Source organism: Pleurodeles waltl, chromosome 12 (genome assembly GCF_031143425.1).
Source record: "Pleurodeles waltl isolate 20211129_DDA chromosome 12, aPleWal1.hap1.20221129, whole genome shotgun sequence".
NCBI lineage: Eukaryota > Metazoa > Chordata > Amphibia > Caudata > Salamandridae > Pleurodeles > Pleurodeles waltl.
This window is the reverse complement of record NC_090451.1, coordinates 123,150,197-123,168,354: the sequence shown is the minus strand read 5'-3', so window position 1 is coordinate 123,168,354 and position 18,158 is coordinate 123,150,197. Positions and strand designations below refer to the sequence as shown.

The following is an 18,158-nucleotide window of genomic DNA, read 5'->3' as shown; positions in this document are numbered from 1 at the left end:
CTTCCCAGCCAAGGTCATCGAAAAAAAAACGTGAACAGCCAACTATCCCGGTTCTTGGAAGACAGCAAGGTGCTCAACACCTCCCAATCCGGATTCCGCAAAACCCACAGCACAGAGACCACACTTATTGCTGCCACAGACGACATCAGGACCATGCTCGACGAAGGAGAAACAGCAGCACTCATCCTCCTGGACCTCTCCGCAGCCTTCGACACGGTATGCCATCATACTCTCCGCACACGCCTCCACAACACTGGAATCCACGACAAGGCACTCGACCGGATCTCGTCATTTCTCGCAGGCAGAACCCAGAGAGTCCGGCTCCTACCGTTCCTGTCAGAAGCCTCCAGAATCATCTGTGGCGTCCCCCAAGGATCATCGCTCAGCCCCACGCTCTTCAATGTTTACATGGCCCCCCTCGCCAACATCGCACAAATCCACCACATCAGCATGGTTTTCTACGCAGACGACACTCAGCTCATCCTCTCCCTCACAAAAGACCCTACAACTGCAAAGAACAACCTCCACAACGGAGTTCACACCATCGCCAGCTGGATGGAATCAAGCCGCCTCAAGTTAAACACAGACAAAACAGAAATCCTCACCTTTGGCACCAACCCCTCAGCATGGAACGACTCTTGGTGGCCCACCTCCCTAGGATCCGCACCCTCACACACGCACGCAACCTGGGATTCATCTTGGACCCCACACTCAGCATGACTCAGCAGGTCAACGCCATCTCCTCTGCCTGCTACAACACTCTCCGCATGCTCTGCAAGATCTTCATGTGGATCCCCGTCGAAACCAGGAAAACCGTCACCCACGCCCTGGTTAGCAGCCGGTTGGACTATGGAAATGCCCCATATGCAGGAACAACAACCAAACTCCAAACAAAGCTGCAAAGAATCCAGAACGCATCTGCCCGCCTCATTCTTGACGTCCCACGCCGCAACCACATCTCCCCCCACCTCAGAGATCTACACTGGCTAACAAAATCGAAAAGGATCACCTTCATGCTCCTCATCCACGCACACAAGGCCCTCCACGACACAGGTCCAGCCTACCTAAATGACAGACTCACCTTCCACACTCCCACCCGCAATCTTCGTTCCGCCAGCCTCGTCCTCGCCTCCGTCCCCCGCATCCTCCAAACCACCGCCGGAGGAACATCCTTCTCTTACCTAGCCGCCAAGACCTGGAACTCCCTACCACTCCATCTTCGCCAGACTGAAGACCTCTTGACGTTCAGAAAACGCCTCAAGACATTGTTTAAATGACCAGTAGCTCCCCCACCCCAGCGCCTTGAGACCCTAACACAAGGAACTTTTCAGAAGGTGGTTTTAAATGACAAGTTTCATAAGTCATTGCTAAACACAGTGCCCCTTGAGGTCAGCGCCCCCAATCCAGGTCAGCATGTGGTGCGGCCGCACCGCCCTAAAGCCGGCCCTGCATAAATTATACAGCTGTATAATTCATTGTACAGGCTAAAGCAGTGAGGGTTATTGCTTATGAGGTTTAGGAATCACATATCACCAATACTTGTAGACATTTTATGTTAAGAGTGACAGTCAGGAGAAACACTGTGATTGTGGTTGTTTATACTAATAAGTCTTTAGTACTTCCCAAAGAAACTCTTCTTTGCAATGTTAGAATAACATATTGTGGGTAAAAACCCAATAAGGATTTAAACTCAAGTCAATCCTGGTAAATAGAACACGGTGCTAGATTAGAAGGCTTGCAACGTTTGAACAGGAAGTACCAAAATTACCTCAGTGCTCAAAGCAGTAGCCCACTTACCTATCTAAATGTAACAAAAATAAAAAAAAATCTGTGATCTGCATGTTACATAATGTGCTTGGAAGCAGCCACATTAACCTTCTATGCTACTCTATGAGTCAAAACATTGACTGGATAAAACAAAGAATTCTCCCAAGATTGCAAGATATCTTACTACTATTATAATGCTCTCAGAACTGCTGGGCACACAGTGATTGCTATAGCATGCGTCTTAACCCTGCAAGATGTTTTAAAATGCAGCCTCTCTGTGACCAATTAAGTAATGCAGAACAGCTATACTTTCACATATGTCCTTGTTTCCAGTCTCTTTGTAGCAGAAGTTTTTTAGTAGATGTATACGTTGACTGTCAGGCTCTGCTTTTCAAACTCCGCCCCTCGTGACTATCTCCTTTCCTTTGCCTGACCATAACTGCTAAGTTATGGGTTCCCGGAGTAAATGTTTTCCAATTTCAGCACCAGTTGAGCCCTTTCAAATGTTCAGTAAGTACCGTCTTGCCATATCAGACCAGACTGCTGAGCTTCATGGAAGGATAGCATATAAATTACATTTCTTCTCTCTTCTGCAGAGTGCAGAAGAATTAGATGGAAGCAAGCCTGTGGTCTGCAGGGGTTGGTTGAGCCACTGAAGTTTCGAACCAGAGGCCTGGCTCTGCTCAAGGTCCTCTTGGAATCTCAAGCTCAAAACGAGCCAGGTATTCATATGGCTTTTGTCTGATTCATGCTCTCCCTCACAAGTCAAGAATTAAAAGAAAGCATAAATCATTATTGTTAAAAAGGAGAGCTATCCATTTAATGGCTGAATTATGTCATGTGAAACAGATCTTGGGATCAGTCATGGCTTCTGGCTTGACCAAATATTGTGATTTTAGGCAAATATTTTATTTCACTGAACCCCTTTTTTTCATTATCGCATCAAAAGACTTCATCAAGTATGTGAGTTGAGGGTGTACACTGTACAAAAATCTCTTGTATTTCATTTGATGGACTATAATGTTCCATCATTTGCAGTAAGAATCGAGCCCATGTTTAGGTCTAGATGGTAAGTGACTTGCCTCTTATTACACTAATAGCATTTGTTTATCAGTGGGATGATGTAGTGCCTTTTCACAATAAACCAGATTAACTGTTTCCAGACATGTACGTTAGTAGCGACTATAGCCTGGAAAATGTATTGGGAGGTCAGGCGACAGTCCCCTCCTGAATGACGGTGATGATATTGCCAGTGATGAGCTAAACGGGGCAAAGGTCACATGATGTCATTTTTGGAGACATCGACATGATGCTAAATCATCAAGAATGTAAACAAAAAAAGAATCCTCTTTTTGATGAGAGAATGTGGGTGAGTATGTCTGTGTCCTTGCAGGTTTGGTAGCAGCATTGTTTGGTGTTTAGTGGTGACCCTAGCAGACTTCCACGCTGCTTTTGAGTAGTAGACAAGGCAATTGAACTTCTTGGCACAGTTAAGCTTATGAATGTATACTTTTCAACTGTAAACTACTGAACAGAGGGAAGTGTTGAGCAGTGTCTCACGTACTTAAGTGAACATTTTGTGGCGTTACGCATTGGCCGGTTAGCTCAGTTGGTTAGAGCGTGGTGCTAATAACGCCAAGGTCGCGGGTTCGATCCCCGTACGGGCCAAGGGTTACATTTTAGGAAAAGCTCTGACGCCATTTTACCACTAATGTATGGCCTCCTAATTCGTGTTGTTTTACTACCGTAAACATATATCCATGCAGAACGGCACACATTTCAAAACAGGAGGATGGAAATACAGAAAGAGAAGAACATGCAAGTCGTGCTTAAACCGGGACGTGAGGGGGTGAAAGTAGAGAGTGCCTTTGAAAGACATATGTTGGGTGCAGGGCTTTGAATACTGGGATGGGGAGAGAAGGAACATCCGCAGAGAGCAAAATAGAGAAACACCTGCGGCAACCAGCCCGAAACCTCGCAGTGTTGTGATATGCAAATCATTCTTGCACTGCATTCAATACAACGGCAGTAACTGGGAGCACCAAATAATCTGATGGCTTCAAGACGGAGAGCAAGGTGTATTGTATTGTTGTAATTGCATTTACATAGCGTTTAGCACCCTGACGAAGCGCTTTATTGTGGTCAAGTAAAGGTTAGGAGTGAGGAGACCCGTGGAGGGGGGTTGTTTCACAGAATTTCAGTTTGACGTGCAGGTGCTACTAGCGGAAGAAGCTAAATTATGAGGTTGTAAAAGTTAAGGCAATTTGTGATAAACGTAGGTGACAGGAATCAGGGGCTTGAGGCGAGAATGGTGTGTGATGCGGATGTGGCCAGAGTGAAGCCGATACCCAGATTCTGGTCCGATGATGAAACACCCAGAAGTGAGCGTTTACTGAGCAATAGATGATCCGACACTGCATACCTCAAGGTGAAGGTCTCATCTCAAAGGTCCCTGCACGCTTACAACCTCCAGTCCAGAGACACTGCACCTTCTCACCTCTAGAGACACCACTCGCCTCCCAGCACCCTGCCTCTCCCCCACTTAAAGAAAGGCTGCAAGTTCTCACCCACAGGGACAGGGCATCACTCCTACCGTATGGCATCCTGCACACCAGCCATCCACAGAGACTAAGCATGACTCCCCCACGGCTAGGGATTATGCACCAGTTCTGCCTCCAGGGACCCTACAGTTCCTATCCCAGGGACCCCGCACGCCCGTGCTTACCTCCTCAACCCCTATCTTCAGAGACACTACACTTCCCCACCTCATGGACCCTGTACCTCTCTTATATATAGACACCCAACACCTCTGTCACCAACAGGGACCCTGCACATTCATCAGCTTCAGAGGAAGTCCATCTCTCAGGGACCCTGCACCTTCCACACCCCAGGGATTCTCAAGTTCCCTTCCTACAGGAACCACGTACCTCTAGAGGTCTTGCATCCCGACCTTTATGCATCCTGCATACCGAGGAACCTTGCACAGGTCTCATTCCTGAGAACATTCACCCTCAGAGACCCTAAACCTCTCTCCAGGTACCCTGCTCCTCCTCTCCACCACCACCACCGTGGACCTTGGACCTCCTGCACTCCCACACCTCCAAAGACAAAAGACCCTGGGCTTTTGCCCCACCAGGGACACTATCACACCCTAAAGCTAATTCGCACTAGGACGCCTTGGCTATTGCGTGCTTTACAAAAGTTATACTTTACTTATTTACTTTACTTCCCTTACTTATTTACTTACATAACTTACTTACCTTACATACCTACCTTACTTATTTTACTTGACTTATTTATTGTTCTTGCTTACCTTACACTTCTGTAGGTTTTTTGTAGGTTTGCATGGCCCTTCCTCTGCTCCTCCTTATTTTCCCCTTAAACCATCCATGTTGAAGTAGATTGCCCATATTTTTTAATCTGTCCAAATAACAGTTACACCTGTATAGTACATTTCCAAGTGTAATTATTTTGGCACTCGCTGGGCAAAAGAGTATGTTAGGTTTAGGTCGGCTTTATTCCTTGTGAAGTGCCAGATAGCTGCACAGGAGCAGTCGCTGTTAAACGTGATGGCGGTAGTTTGGGGTTTTGCTTGAGAGTTTAGCGCAGGGGGAACATCCTCTGCAGCCCCTTGATAATTGAAGAGTAAGGGTGGGACTGAGGGTGCAACACAGACTTGGGTGATGTGGTCCCCGTTTTCTAAGCGTTTGAAAACGTTCAGTGCAGCAGCTTGTAAGTGGGCTTTCTTATTAACTCCTTCAGCAAGGCTTAAACAAAGGCCGACTAAAAGCGCTATTAGCCCTCTTTTTGTTTGAGTTTAATACTGGATGGAAGTTAATGGAGTTGAACACCTAGGCACCGAAGCAATGGAAGAAAACAACGGGACACACCATGTTATCTCTTCGCAAGTACCTAAGAGAAGCTAGGATTTAGAAGCAAGTTTTTAACTTTTTTGAGCTCCAAATGTAAGAGATCTGCTAGCGCTGTAAAAATGCAAGATTTAACCGCCTGTATGACTAATTACGCAAATATTGATATAAATGGCATTTTTTTTAATTTTTATTCTTTTATAGCACTATTTGTCCCAGTGTATGCTGACAAAGCAGTTTACATCAAGCACACATGCACAATAAATTCAGAGTCGGTTTATCGCTGGTGGTGCCCTGTGCGGCAGTCCTTTTTGGCATCCCCCCCCATGACCATCTCCTCGGATTCACTCACTAGCACCCACAAATGTGACCCTCATCTCTCCGTAGCCCCCTTTTACATGCATTCATTTGTTTTAATGTGCTGGTAAAGGCTGGCGTTACTATCACTCTAAGCTATCCACATAAAATATATTTCTGTTCTTTGCAGCAGGCATATTAACCCTCTATGCTACTTTATGGCAAGTCACTCACAACCACCGCACACAACCCCCCCGAAGCAAATGGAGCAAAATATCAACGGATCAGCTGATTTCCACTCTCGCCCGGGCCCCACCCCCTGGGACCCAGGACCTCAACACAGCCACCACCAACCTGCATCGCTGGATAGAACACTGCGGCAACACCCTCGTACCGCTCAAAGAACCCCCAAACACCCTCCACAGAATCAAGGACAGCTGGTTCACCCCAGCCATACAGGAATCCAAACGGCTATGTCGCAGAATGGAAAAAACCTGGCACCTTGAACCTACCAACTCCAACCACATTGCTTTCAAAGATGCCATACGCAAACACCACCAACTGGTCCGCATCACTAAAAGGTCCCACTTCAAAAACCGCATTGACACCAACGCTCACAACAGTAAAGAGCTCTTCGGCATCATCAAAGAGCTCTCCACTCCCAGAACCTGCTCCAACGAACCCCCGCCATCACAGGAGTTCTGCAACTCACTTGCAACCCACTTCCGTTGAAAGATAGAAGAAATCCACAACAGCTTCAACCCCCAGACCCACCAGCTGACTACAAACACCCACGGACCCCACGCCCAAAGCAACACCCACCTCCTCCACACCTGGACCCCCGTCAACATAGAAGACACCGCCAACACCATGGCCTCCATCCACTCCGTATCACCATCGGACCCCTGCCCACACAACATCTTCAATAAAGCAAACATCATCATTGCTCCCCACCTCTGCAACACCATCAACAGCTCCTTCGAGTCAGCCACCTTCCCAGAAAGATAGGAGCACGCAGAAGTCAACGTCCTGCTGAAGAAACCAAAGGCAGACCCAGACGACCCCAAGAACTACCGGCCGATCTCCCTCTTCCCCTTCCCAGCCAAGGTCATCGAAAAAAAAACGTGAACAGCCAACTATCCCGGTTCTTGGAAGACAGCAAGGTGCTCAACACCTCCCAATCCGGATTCCGCAAAACCCACAGCACAGAGACCACACTTATTGCTGCCACAGACGACATCAGGACCATGCTCGACGAAGGAGAAACAGCAGCACTCATCCTCCTGGACCTCTCCGCAGCCTTCGACACGGTATGCCATCATACTCTCCGCACACGCCTCCACAACACTGGAATCCACGACAAGGCACTCGACCGGATCTCGTCATTTCTCGCAGGCAGAACCCAGAGAGTCCGGCTCCCACCGTTCCTGTCAGAAGCCTCCAGAATCATCTGTGGCGTCCCCCAAGGATCATCGCTCAGCCCCACGCTCTTCAATGTTTACATGGCCCCCCTCGCCAACATCGCACAAATCCACCACATCAGCATGGTTTTCTACGCAGACGACACTCAGCTCATCCTCTCCCTCACAAAAGACCCTACAACTGCAAAGAACAACCTCCACAACGGAGTTCACACCATCGCCAGCTGGATGGAATCAAGCCGCCTCAAGTTAAACACAGATAAAACAGAAATCCTCACCTTTGGCACCAACCCCTCAGCATGGAACGACTCTTGGTGGCCCACCTCCCTAGGATCCGCACCCTCACACACGCACGCAACCTGGGATTCATCTTGGACCCCACACTCAGCATGACTCAGCAGGTCAACGCCATCTCCTCTGCCTGCTACAACACTCTCCGCATGCTCTGCAAGATCTTCATGTGGATCCCCGTCGAAACCAGGAAAACCGTCACCCACGCCCTGGTTAGCAGCCGGTTGGACTATGGAAATGCCCCATATGCAGGAACAACAACCAAACTCCAAACAAAGCTGCAAAGAATCCAGAACGCATCTGCCCGCCTCATTCTTGACGTCCCACGCCGCAACCACATCTCCCCCCACCTCAGAGATCTACACTGGCTAACAAAATCGAAAAGGATCACCTTCATGCTCCTCATCCACGCACACAAGGCCCTCCACGACACAGGTCCAGCCTACCTAAATGACAGACTCACCTTCCACACTCCCACCCGCAATCTTCGTTCCGCCAGCCTCGTCCTCGCCTCCGTCCCCCGCATCCTCCAAACCACCGCCGGAGGAACATCCTTCTCTTACCTAGCCGCCAAGACCTGGAACTCCCTACCACTCCATCTTCGCCAGACTGAAGACCTCTTGACGTTCAGAAAACGCCTCAAGACATTGTTTAAATGACCAGTAGCTCCCCCACCCCAGCGCCTTGAGACCCTAACACAAGGAACTTTTCAGAAGGTGGTTTTAAATGACAAGTTTCATAAGTCATTGCTAAACACAGTGCCCCTTGAGGTCAGCGCCCCCAATCCAGGTCAGCATGTGGTGCGGCCGCACCGCCCTAAAGCCGGCCCTGCATAAATTATACAGCTGTATAATTCATTGTACAGGCTAAAGCAGTGAGGGTTATTGCTTATGAGGTTTAGGAATCACATATCACCAATACTTGTAGACATTTTATGTTAAGAGTGACAGTCAGGAGAAACACTGTGATTGTGGTTGTTTATACTAATAAGTCTTTAGTACTTCCCAAAGAAACTCTTCTTTGCAATGTTAGAATAACATATTGTGGGTAAAAACCCAATAAGGATTTAAACTCAAGTCAATCCTGGTAAATAGAACACGGTGCTAGATTAGAAGGCTTGCAACGTTTGAACAGGAAGTACCAAAATTACCTCAGTGCTCAAAGCAGTAGCCCACTTACCTATCTAAATGTAACAAAAATAAAAAAAAATCTGTGATCTGCATGTTACATAATGTGCTTGGAAGCAGCCACATTAACCTTCTATGCTACTCTATGAGTCAAAACATTGACTGGATAAAACAAAGAATTCTCCCAAGATTGCAAGATATCTTACTACTATTATAATGCTCTCAGAACTGCTGGGCACACAGTGATTGCTATAGCATGCGTCTTAACCCTGCAAGATGTTTTAAAATGCAGCCTCTCTGTGACCAATTAAGTAATGCAGAACAGCTATACTTTCACATATGTCCTTGTTTCCAGTCTCTTTGTAGCAGAAGTTTTTTAGTAGATGTATACGTTGACTGTCAGGCTCTGCTTTTCAAACTCCGCCCCTCGTGACTATCTCCTTTCCTTTGCCTGACCATAACTGCTAAGTTATGGGTTCCCGGAGTAAATGTTTTCCAATTTCAGCACCAGTTGAGCCCTTTCAAATGTTCAGTAAGTACCGTCTTGCCATATCAGACCAGACTGCTGAGCTTCATGGAAGGATAGCATATAAATTACATTTCTTCTCTCTTCTGCAGAGTGCAGAAGAATTAGATGGAAGCAAGCCTGTGGTCTGCAGGGGTTGGGTGAGCCACTGAAGTTTCGAACCAGAGGCCTGACTCTGCTCAAGGTCCTCTTGGAATCTCAAGCTCAAAACGAGCCAGATATTCATATGGCTTTTGTCTGATTCATGCTCTCCCTCACAAGTCAAGAATTAAAAGAAAGCATAAATCATTATTGTTAAAAAGGAGAGCTATCCATTTAATGGCTGAATTATGTCATGTGAAACAGATCTTGGGATCAGTCATGGCTTCTGGCTTGACCAAATATTGTGATTTTAGGCAAATATTTTATTTCACTGAACCCCTTTTTTTCATTATCGCATCAAAAGACTTCATCAAGTATGTGAGTTGAGGGTGTACACTGTACAAAAATCTCTTGTATTTCATTTGATGGACTATAATGTTCCTTCATTTGCAGTAAGAATCGAGCCCATGTTTAGGTCTAGATGGTAAGTGACTTGCCTCTTATTACACTAATAGCATTTGTTTATCAGTGGTATGATGTAGTGCCTTTTCACAATAAACCAGATTAACTGTTTCCAGACATGTACGATAGTAGCGACTATAGCCTGGAAAATGTATTGGGAGGTCAGGCGACAGTCCCCTCCTGAATGACGGTGATGATATTGCCAGTGATGAGCTAAACGGGGCAAAGGTCACATGATGTCATTTTTGGAGACATCGACATGATGCTAAATCATCAAGAATGTAAACAAAAAAAGAATCCTCTTTTTGATGAGAGAATGTGGGTGAGTATGTCTGTGTCCTTGCAGGTTTGGTAGCAGCATTGTTTGGTGTTTAGTGGTGACCCTAGCAGACTTCCACGCTGCTTTTGAGTAGTAGACAAGGCAATTGAACTTCTTGGCACAGTTAAGCTTATGAATGTATACTTTTCAACTGTAAACTACTGAACAGAGGGAAGTGTTGAGCCGTGTCTCACGTACTTAAGTGAACATTTTGTGGGGTTACGCATTGGCCGGTTAGCTCAGTTGGTTAGAGGTTGGTGCTAATAACGCCAAGGTCGCGGGTTCGATCCCCGTACGGGCCAAGGGTTACATTTTAGGAAAAGCTCTAACGCCATTTTACCACTAATATATGGCCTCCTAATTCGTGTTGTTTTACTACCGTAAACATATATCCATGCAGAACGGCACACATTTCAAAACAGGAGGATGGAAATACAGAAAGAGAAGAACATGCAAGTCGTGCTTAAACCGGGACGTGAGGGGGTGAAAGTAGAGAGTGCCTTTGAAAGACATATGTTGGGTGCAGGGCTTTGAATACTGGGATGGGGAGAGAAGGAACATCCGCAGAGAGCAAAATAGAGAAACACCTGCGGCAACCAGCCCGAAACCTCGCAGTGTTGTGATATGCAAATCATTCTTGCACTGCATTCAATACAACGGCAGTAACTGGGAGCACCAAATAATCTGATGGCTTCAAGACGGAGAGCAAGGTGTATTGTATTGTTGTAATTGCATTTACATAGCGTTTAGCACCCTGACGAAGCGCTTTATTGTGGTCAAGTAAAGGTTAGGAGTGAGGAGACCCGTGGAGGGGGGTTGTTTCACAGAATTTCAGTTTGACGTGCAGGTGCTACTAGCGGAAGAAGCTAAATTATGAGGTTGTAAAAGTTAAGGCAATTTGTGATAAACGTAGGTGACAGGAATCAGGGGCTTGAGGCGAGAATGGTGTGTGATGCGGATGTGGCCAGAGTGAAGCCGATACCCAGATTCTGGTCCGATGATGAAACACCCAGAAGTGAGCGTTTACTGAGCAATAGATGATCCGACACTGCATACCTCAAGGTGAAGGTCTCATCTCAAAGGTCCCTGCACGCTTACAACCTCCAGTCCAGAGACACTGCACCTTCTCACCTCTAGAGACACCACTCGCCTCCCAGCACCCTGCCTCTCCCCCACTTAAAGAAAGGCTGCAAGTTCTCACCCACAGGGACAGGGCATCACTCCTACCGTATGGCATCCTGCACACCAGCCATCCACAGAGACTAAGCATGACTCCCCCACGGCTGGGGATTATGCACCAGTTCTGCCTCCAGGGACCCTACAGTTCCTATCCCAGGGACCCCGCACGCCCGTGCTTACCTCCTCAACCCCTATCTTCAGAGACACCACACTTCCCCACCTCATGGACCCTGTACCTCTCTTATATATAGACACCCAACACCTCTGTCACCAACAGGGACCCTGCACATTCATCAGCTTCAGAGGAAGTCCATCTCTCAGGGACCCTGCACCTTCCACACCCCAGGGATTCTCAAGTTCCCTTCCTACAGGAACCACGTACCTCTAGAGGTCTTGCATCCCGACCTTTATGCATCCTGCATACCGAGGAACCTTGCACAGGTCTCATTCCTGAGAACATTCACCCTCAGAGACCCTAAACCTCTCTCCAGGTACCCTGCTCCTCCTCTCCACCACCACCACCGTGGACCTTGGACCTCCTGCACTCCCACACCTCCAAAGACAAAAGACCCTGGGCTTTTGCCCCACCAGGGACACTATGACACCCTAAAGCTAATTCGCACTAAGACGCCTTGGCTATTGCGTGCTTTACAAAAGTTATACTTTACTTATTTACTTTACTTCCCTTACTTATTTACTTACATAACTTACTTACCTTACATACCTACCTTACTTATTTTACTTGACTTATTTATTGTTCTTGCTTACCTTACACTTCTGTAGGTTTTTTGTAGGTTTGCATGGCCCTTCCTCTGCTCCTCCTTATTTTCCCCTTAAACCATCCATGTTGAAGTAGATTGCCCATATTTTTTAATCTGTCCAAATAACAGTTACACCTGTATAGTACATTTCCAAGTGTAATTATTTTGGCACTCGCTGGGCAAAAGAGTATGTTAGGTTTAGGTCGGCTTTATTCCTTGTGAAGTGCCAGATAGCTGCACAGGAGCAGTCGCTGTTAAACGTGATGGCGGTAGTTTGGGGTTTTGCTTGAGAGTTTAGCGCAGGGGGAACATCCTCTGCAGCCCCTTGATAATTGAAGAGTAAGGGTGGGACTGAGGGTGCAACACAGACTTGGGTGATGTGGTCCCCGTTTTCTAAGCGTTTGAAAACGTTCAGTGCAGCAGCTTGTAAGTGGGCTTTCTTATTAACTCCTTCAGCAAGGCTTAAACAAAGGCCGACTAAAAGCGCTATTAGCCCTCTTTTTGTTTGAGTTTAATACTGGATGGAAGTTAATGGAGTTGAACACCTAGGCACCGAAGCAATGGAAGAAAACAACGGGACACACCATGTTATCTCTTCGCAAGTACCTAAGAGAAGCTAGGATTTAGAAGCAAGTTTTTAACTTTTTTGAGCTCCAAATGTAAGAGATCTGCTAGCGCTGTAAAAATGCAAGATTTAACCGCCTGTATGACTAATTACGCAAATATTGATATAAATGGCATTTTTTTAAATTTTTATTCTTTTATAGCACTATTTGTCCCAGTGTATGCTGACAAAGCAGTTTACATCAAGCACACATGCACAATAAATTCAGAGTCGGTTTATCGCTGGTGGTGCCCTGTGCGGCAGTCCTTTTTGGCATCCCCCCCCATGACCACCTCCTCGGATTCACTCACTAGCACCCACAAATGTGACCCTCATCTCTCCGTAGCCCCCTTTTACATGCATTCATTTGTTTTAATGTGCTGGTAAAGGCTGGCGTTACTATCACTCTAAGCTATCCACATAAAATATATTTCTGTTCTTTGCAGCAGGCATATTAACCCTCTATGCTACTTTATGGCAAGTCACTCACAACCACCGCACACAACCCCCCCGAAGCAAATGGAGCAAAATATCAACGGATCAGCTGATTTCCACCCTCGCCCGGGCCCCACCCCCTGGGACCCAGGACCTCAACACAGCCACCATCAACCTGCATCGCTGGATAGAACACTGCGGCAACACCCTCGTACCGCTCAAAGAACCCCCAAACACCCTCCACAGAATCAAGGACAGCTGGTTCACCCCAGCCATACAGGAATCCAAACGGCTATGTCGCAGAATGGAAAAAACCTGGCACCTTGAACCTACCAACTCCAACCACATTGCTTTCAAAGATGCCATACGCAAACACCACCAACTGGTCCGCATCACTAAAAGGTCCCACTTCAAAAACCGCATTGACACCAACGCTCACAACAGTAAAGAGCTCTTCGGCATCATCAAAGAGCTCTCCACTCCCTGAACCTGCTCCAACGAACCCCCGCCATCACAGGAGTTCTGCAACTCACTTGCAACCCTCTTCCGTTGAAAGATAGAAGAAATCCACAACAGCTTCAACCCCCAGACCCACCAGCTGACTACAAACACCCACGGACCCCACGCCCAAAGCAACACCCACCTCCTCCACACCTGGACCCCCGTCAACATAGAAGACACCGCCAACACCATGGCCTCCATCCACTCCGTATCACCATCGGACCCCTGCCCACACAACATCTTCAATAAAGCAAACATCATCATTGCTCCCCACCTCTGCAACACCATCAACAGCTCCTTCGAGTCAGCCACCTTCCCAGAAAGATATGAGCACGCAGAAGTCAACGTCCTGCTGAAGAAACCAAAGGCAGACCCAGACGACCCCAAGAACTACCGGCCGATCTCCCTCTTCCCCTTCCCAGCCAAGGTCATCGAAAAAAAAACGTGAACAGCCAACTATCCCGGTTCTTGGAAGACAGCAAGGTGCTCAACACCTCCCAATCCGGATTCCGCAAAACCCACAGCACAGAGACCACACTTATTGCTGCCACAGACGACATCAGGACCATGCTCGACGAAGGAGAAACAGCAGCACTCATCCTCCTGGACCTCTCCGCAGCCTTCGACACGGTATGCCATCATACTCTCCGCACACGCCTCCACAACACTGGAATCCACGACAAGGCACTCGACCGGATCTCGTCATTTCTCGCAGGCAGAACCCAGAGAGTCCGGCTCCCACCGTTCCTGTCAGAAGCCTCCAGAATCATCTGTGGCGTCCCCCAAGGATCATCGCTCAGCCCCACGCTCTTCAATGTTTACATGGCCCCCCTCGCCAACATCGCACAAATCCACCACATCAGCATGGTTTTCTACGCAGACGACACTCAGCTCATCCTCTCCCTCACAAAAGACCCTACAACTGCAAAGAACAACCTCCACAACGGAGTTCACACCATCGCCAGCTGGATGGAATCAAGCCGCCTCAAGTTAAACACAGACAAAATAGAAATCCTCACCTTTGGCACCAACCCCTCAGCATGGAACGACTCTTGGTGGCCCACCTCCCTAGGATCCGCACCCTCACACATGCACGCAACCTGGGATTCATCTTGGACCCCACACTCAGCATGACTCAGCAGGTCAACGCCATCTCCTCTGCCTGCTACAACACTCTCCGCATGCTCTGCAAGATCATCATGTGGATCCCCGTCGAAACCAGGAAAACCGTCACCCACGCCCTGGTTAGCAGCCGGTTGGACTATGGAAATGCCCCATATGCAGGAACAACAACCAAACTCCAAACAAAGCTGCAAAGAATCCAGAACGCATCTGCCCGCCTCATTCTTGACGTCCCACGCCGCAACCACATCTCCCCCCACCTCAGAGATCTACACTGGCTAACAAAATCGAAAAGGATCACCTTCATGCTCCTCATCCACGCACACAAGGCCCTCCACGACACAGGTCCAGCCTACCTAAATGACAGACTCACCTTCCACACTCCCACCCGCAATCTTCGTTCCGCCAGCCTCGTCCTCGCCTCCGTCCCCCGCATCCTCCACACCACCGCCGGAGGAACATCCTTCTCTTACCTAGCCGCCAAGACCTGGAACTCCCTACCACTCCATCTTCGCCAGACTGAAGACCTCTTGACGTTCAGAAAACGCCTCAAGACATTGTTTAAATGACCAGTAGCTCCCCCACCCCAGCGCCTTGAGACCCTAACACAAGGAACTTTTCAGAAGGTGGTTTTAAATGACAAGTTTCATAAGTCATTGCTAAACACAGTGCCCCTTGAGGTCAGCGCCCCCAATCCAGGTCAGCATGTGGTGCGGCCGCACCACCCTAAAGCCGGCCCTGCATAAATTATACAGCTGTATAATTCATTGTACAGGCTAAAGCAGTGAGGGTTATTGCTTATGAGGTTTAGGAATCACATATCACCAATACTTGTAGACATTTTATGTTAAGAGTGACAGTCAGGAGAAACACTGTGATTGTGGTTGTTTATACTAATAAGTCTTTAGTACTTCCCAAAGAAACTCTTCTTTGCAATGTTAGAATAACATATTGTGGGTAAAAACCCAATAAGGATTTAAACTCAAGTCAATCCTGGTAAATAGAACACGGTGCTAGATTAGAAGGCTTGCAACGTTTGAACAGGAAGTACCAAAATTACCTCAGTGCTCAAAGCAGTAGCCCACTTACCTATCTAAATGTAACAAAAATAAAAAAAAATCTGTGATCTGCATGTTACATAATGTGCTTGGAAGCAGCCACATTAACCTTCTATGCTACTCTATGAGTCAAAACATTGACTGGATAAAACAAAGAATTCTCCCAAGATTGCAAGATATCTTACTACTATTATAATGCTCTCAGAACTGCTGGGCACACAGTGATTGCTATAGCATGCGTCTTAACCCTGCAAGATGTTTTAAAATGCAGCCTCTCTGTGACCAATTAAGTAATGCAGAACAGCTATACTTTCACATATGTCCTTGTTTCCAGTCTCTTTGTAGCAGAAGTTTTTTAGTAGATGTATACGTTGACTGTCAGGCTCTGCTTTTCAAACTCCGCCCCTCGTGACTATCTCCTTTCCTTTGCCTGACCATAACTGCTAAGTTATGGGTTCCCGGAGTAAATGTTTTCCAATTTCAGCACCAGTTGAGCCCTTTCAAATGTTCAGTAAGTACCGTCTTGCCATATCAGACCAGACTGCTGAGCTTCATGGAAGGATAGCATATAAATTACATTTCTTCTCTCTTCTGCAGAGTGCAGAAGAATTAGATGGAAGCAAGCCTGTGGTCTGCAGGGGTTGGTTGAGCCACTGAAGTTTCGAACCAGAGGCCTGGCTCTGCTCAAGGTCCTCTTGGAATCTCAAGCTCAAAACGAGCCAGGTATTCATATGGCTTTTGTCTGATTCATGCTCTCCCTCACAAGTCAAGAATTAAAAGAAAGCATAAATCATTATTGTTAAAAAGGAGAGCTATCCATTTAATGGCTGAATTATGTCATGTGAAACAGATCTTGGGATCAGTCATGGCTTCTGGCTTGACCAAATATTGTGATTTTAGGCAAATATTTTATTTCACTGAACCCCTTTTTTTCATTATCGCATCAAAAGACTTCATCAAGTATGTGAGTTGAGGGTGTACACTGTACAAAAATCTCTTGTATTTCATTTGATGGACTATAATGTTCCTTCATTTGCAGTAAGAATCGAGCCCATGTTTAGGTCTAGATGGTAAGTGACTTGCCTCTTATTACACTAATAGCATTTGTTTATCAGTGGGATGATGTAGTGCCTTTTCACAATAAACCAGATTAACTGTTTCCAGACATGTACGTTAGTAGCGACTATAGCCTGGAAAATGTATTGGGAGGTCAGGCGACAGTCCCCTCCTGAATGACGGTGATGATATTGCCAGTGATGAGCTAAACGGGGCAAAGGTCACATGATGTCATTTTTGGAGACATCGACATGATGCTAAATCATCAAGAATGTAAACAAAAAAAGAATCCTCTTTTTGATGAGAGAATGTGGGTGAGTATGTCTGTGTCCTTGCAGGTTTGGTAGCAGCATTGTTTGGTGTTTAGTGGTGACCCTAGCAGACTTCCACGCTGCTTTTGAGTAGTAGACAAGGCAATTGAACTTCTTGGCACAGTTAAGCTTATGAATGTATACTTTTCAACTGTAAACTACTGAACAGAGGGAAGAGTTGAGCCGTGTCTCACGTACTTAAGTGAACATTTTGTGGGGTTACGAATTGGCCGGTTAGCTCAGTTGGTTGGAGCGTGGTGCCAATAACGCCAAGGTCGCGGGTTCGATCCCCGTACGGGCCAAGGGTAACATTTTAGGAAAAGCTCTAACGCCATTTTACCACTAATGTATGGCCTCCTAATTCGTGTTGTTTTACTACCGTAAACATATATCCATGCAGAACGGCACACATTTCAAAACAGGAGGATGGAAATACAGAAAGAGAAGAACATGCAAGTCGTGCTTAAACCGGGACGTGAGGGGGTGAAAGTAGAGAGTGCCTTTGAAAGACATATGTTGGGTGCAGGGCTTTGAATACTGGGATGGGGAGAGAAGGAACATCCGCAGAGAGCAAAATAGAGAAACACCTGCGGCAACCAGCCCGAAACCTCGCAGTGTTGTGATATGCAAATCATTCTTGCACTGCATTCAATACAACGGCAGTAACTGGGAGCACCAAATAATCTGATGGCTTCAAGACGGAGAGCAAGGTGTATTGTATTGTTGTAATTGCATTTACATAGCGTTTAGCACCCTGACGAAGCGCTTTATTGTGGTCAAGTAAAGGTTAGGAGTGAGGAGACCCGTGGAGGGGGGTTGTTTCACAGAATTTCAGTTTGACGTGCAGGTGCTACTAGCGGAAGAAGCTAAATTATGAGGTTGTAAAAGTTAAGGCAATTTGTGATAAACGTAGGTGACAGGAATCAGGGGCTTGAGGCGAGAATGGTGTGTGATGCGGATGTGGCCAGAGT

The 18,158-nt window shown here is 46.9% G+C and overlaps 2 non-coding genes across 2 annotated transcripts; both read left to right on the top strand.

Moving 5' to 3' along the window:
* The first annotated feature begins 3,361 nt into the window (after nt 1-3,361).
* Nucleotides 3,362-3,435, top strand: TRNAI-AAU (transfer RNA isoleucine (anticodon AAU)). The gene has a single exon. It is a non-coding gene; the product is annotated as a tRNA-Ile (tRNA).
* A 6,953-nt stretch (nt 3,436-10,388) lies between these two features.
* On the top strand, nt 10,389-10,462 carry TRNAI-AAU (transfer RNA isoleucine (anticodon AAU)). Its single transcript has one exon. It is a non-coding gene; the product is annotated as a tRNA-Ile (tRNA).
* Nucleotides 10,463-18,158: the final 7,696 nt, after the last annotated feature.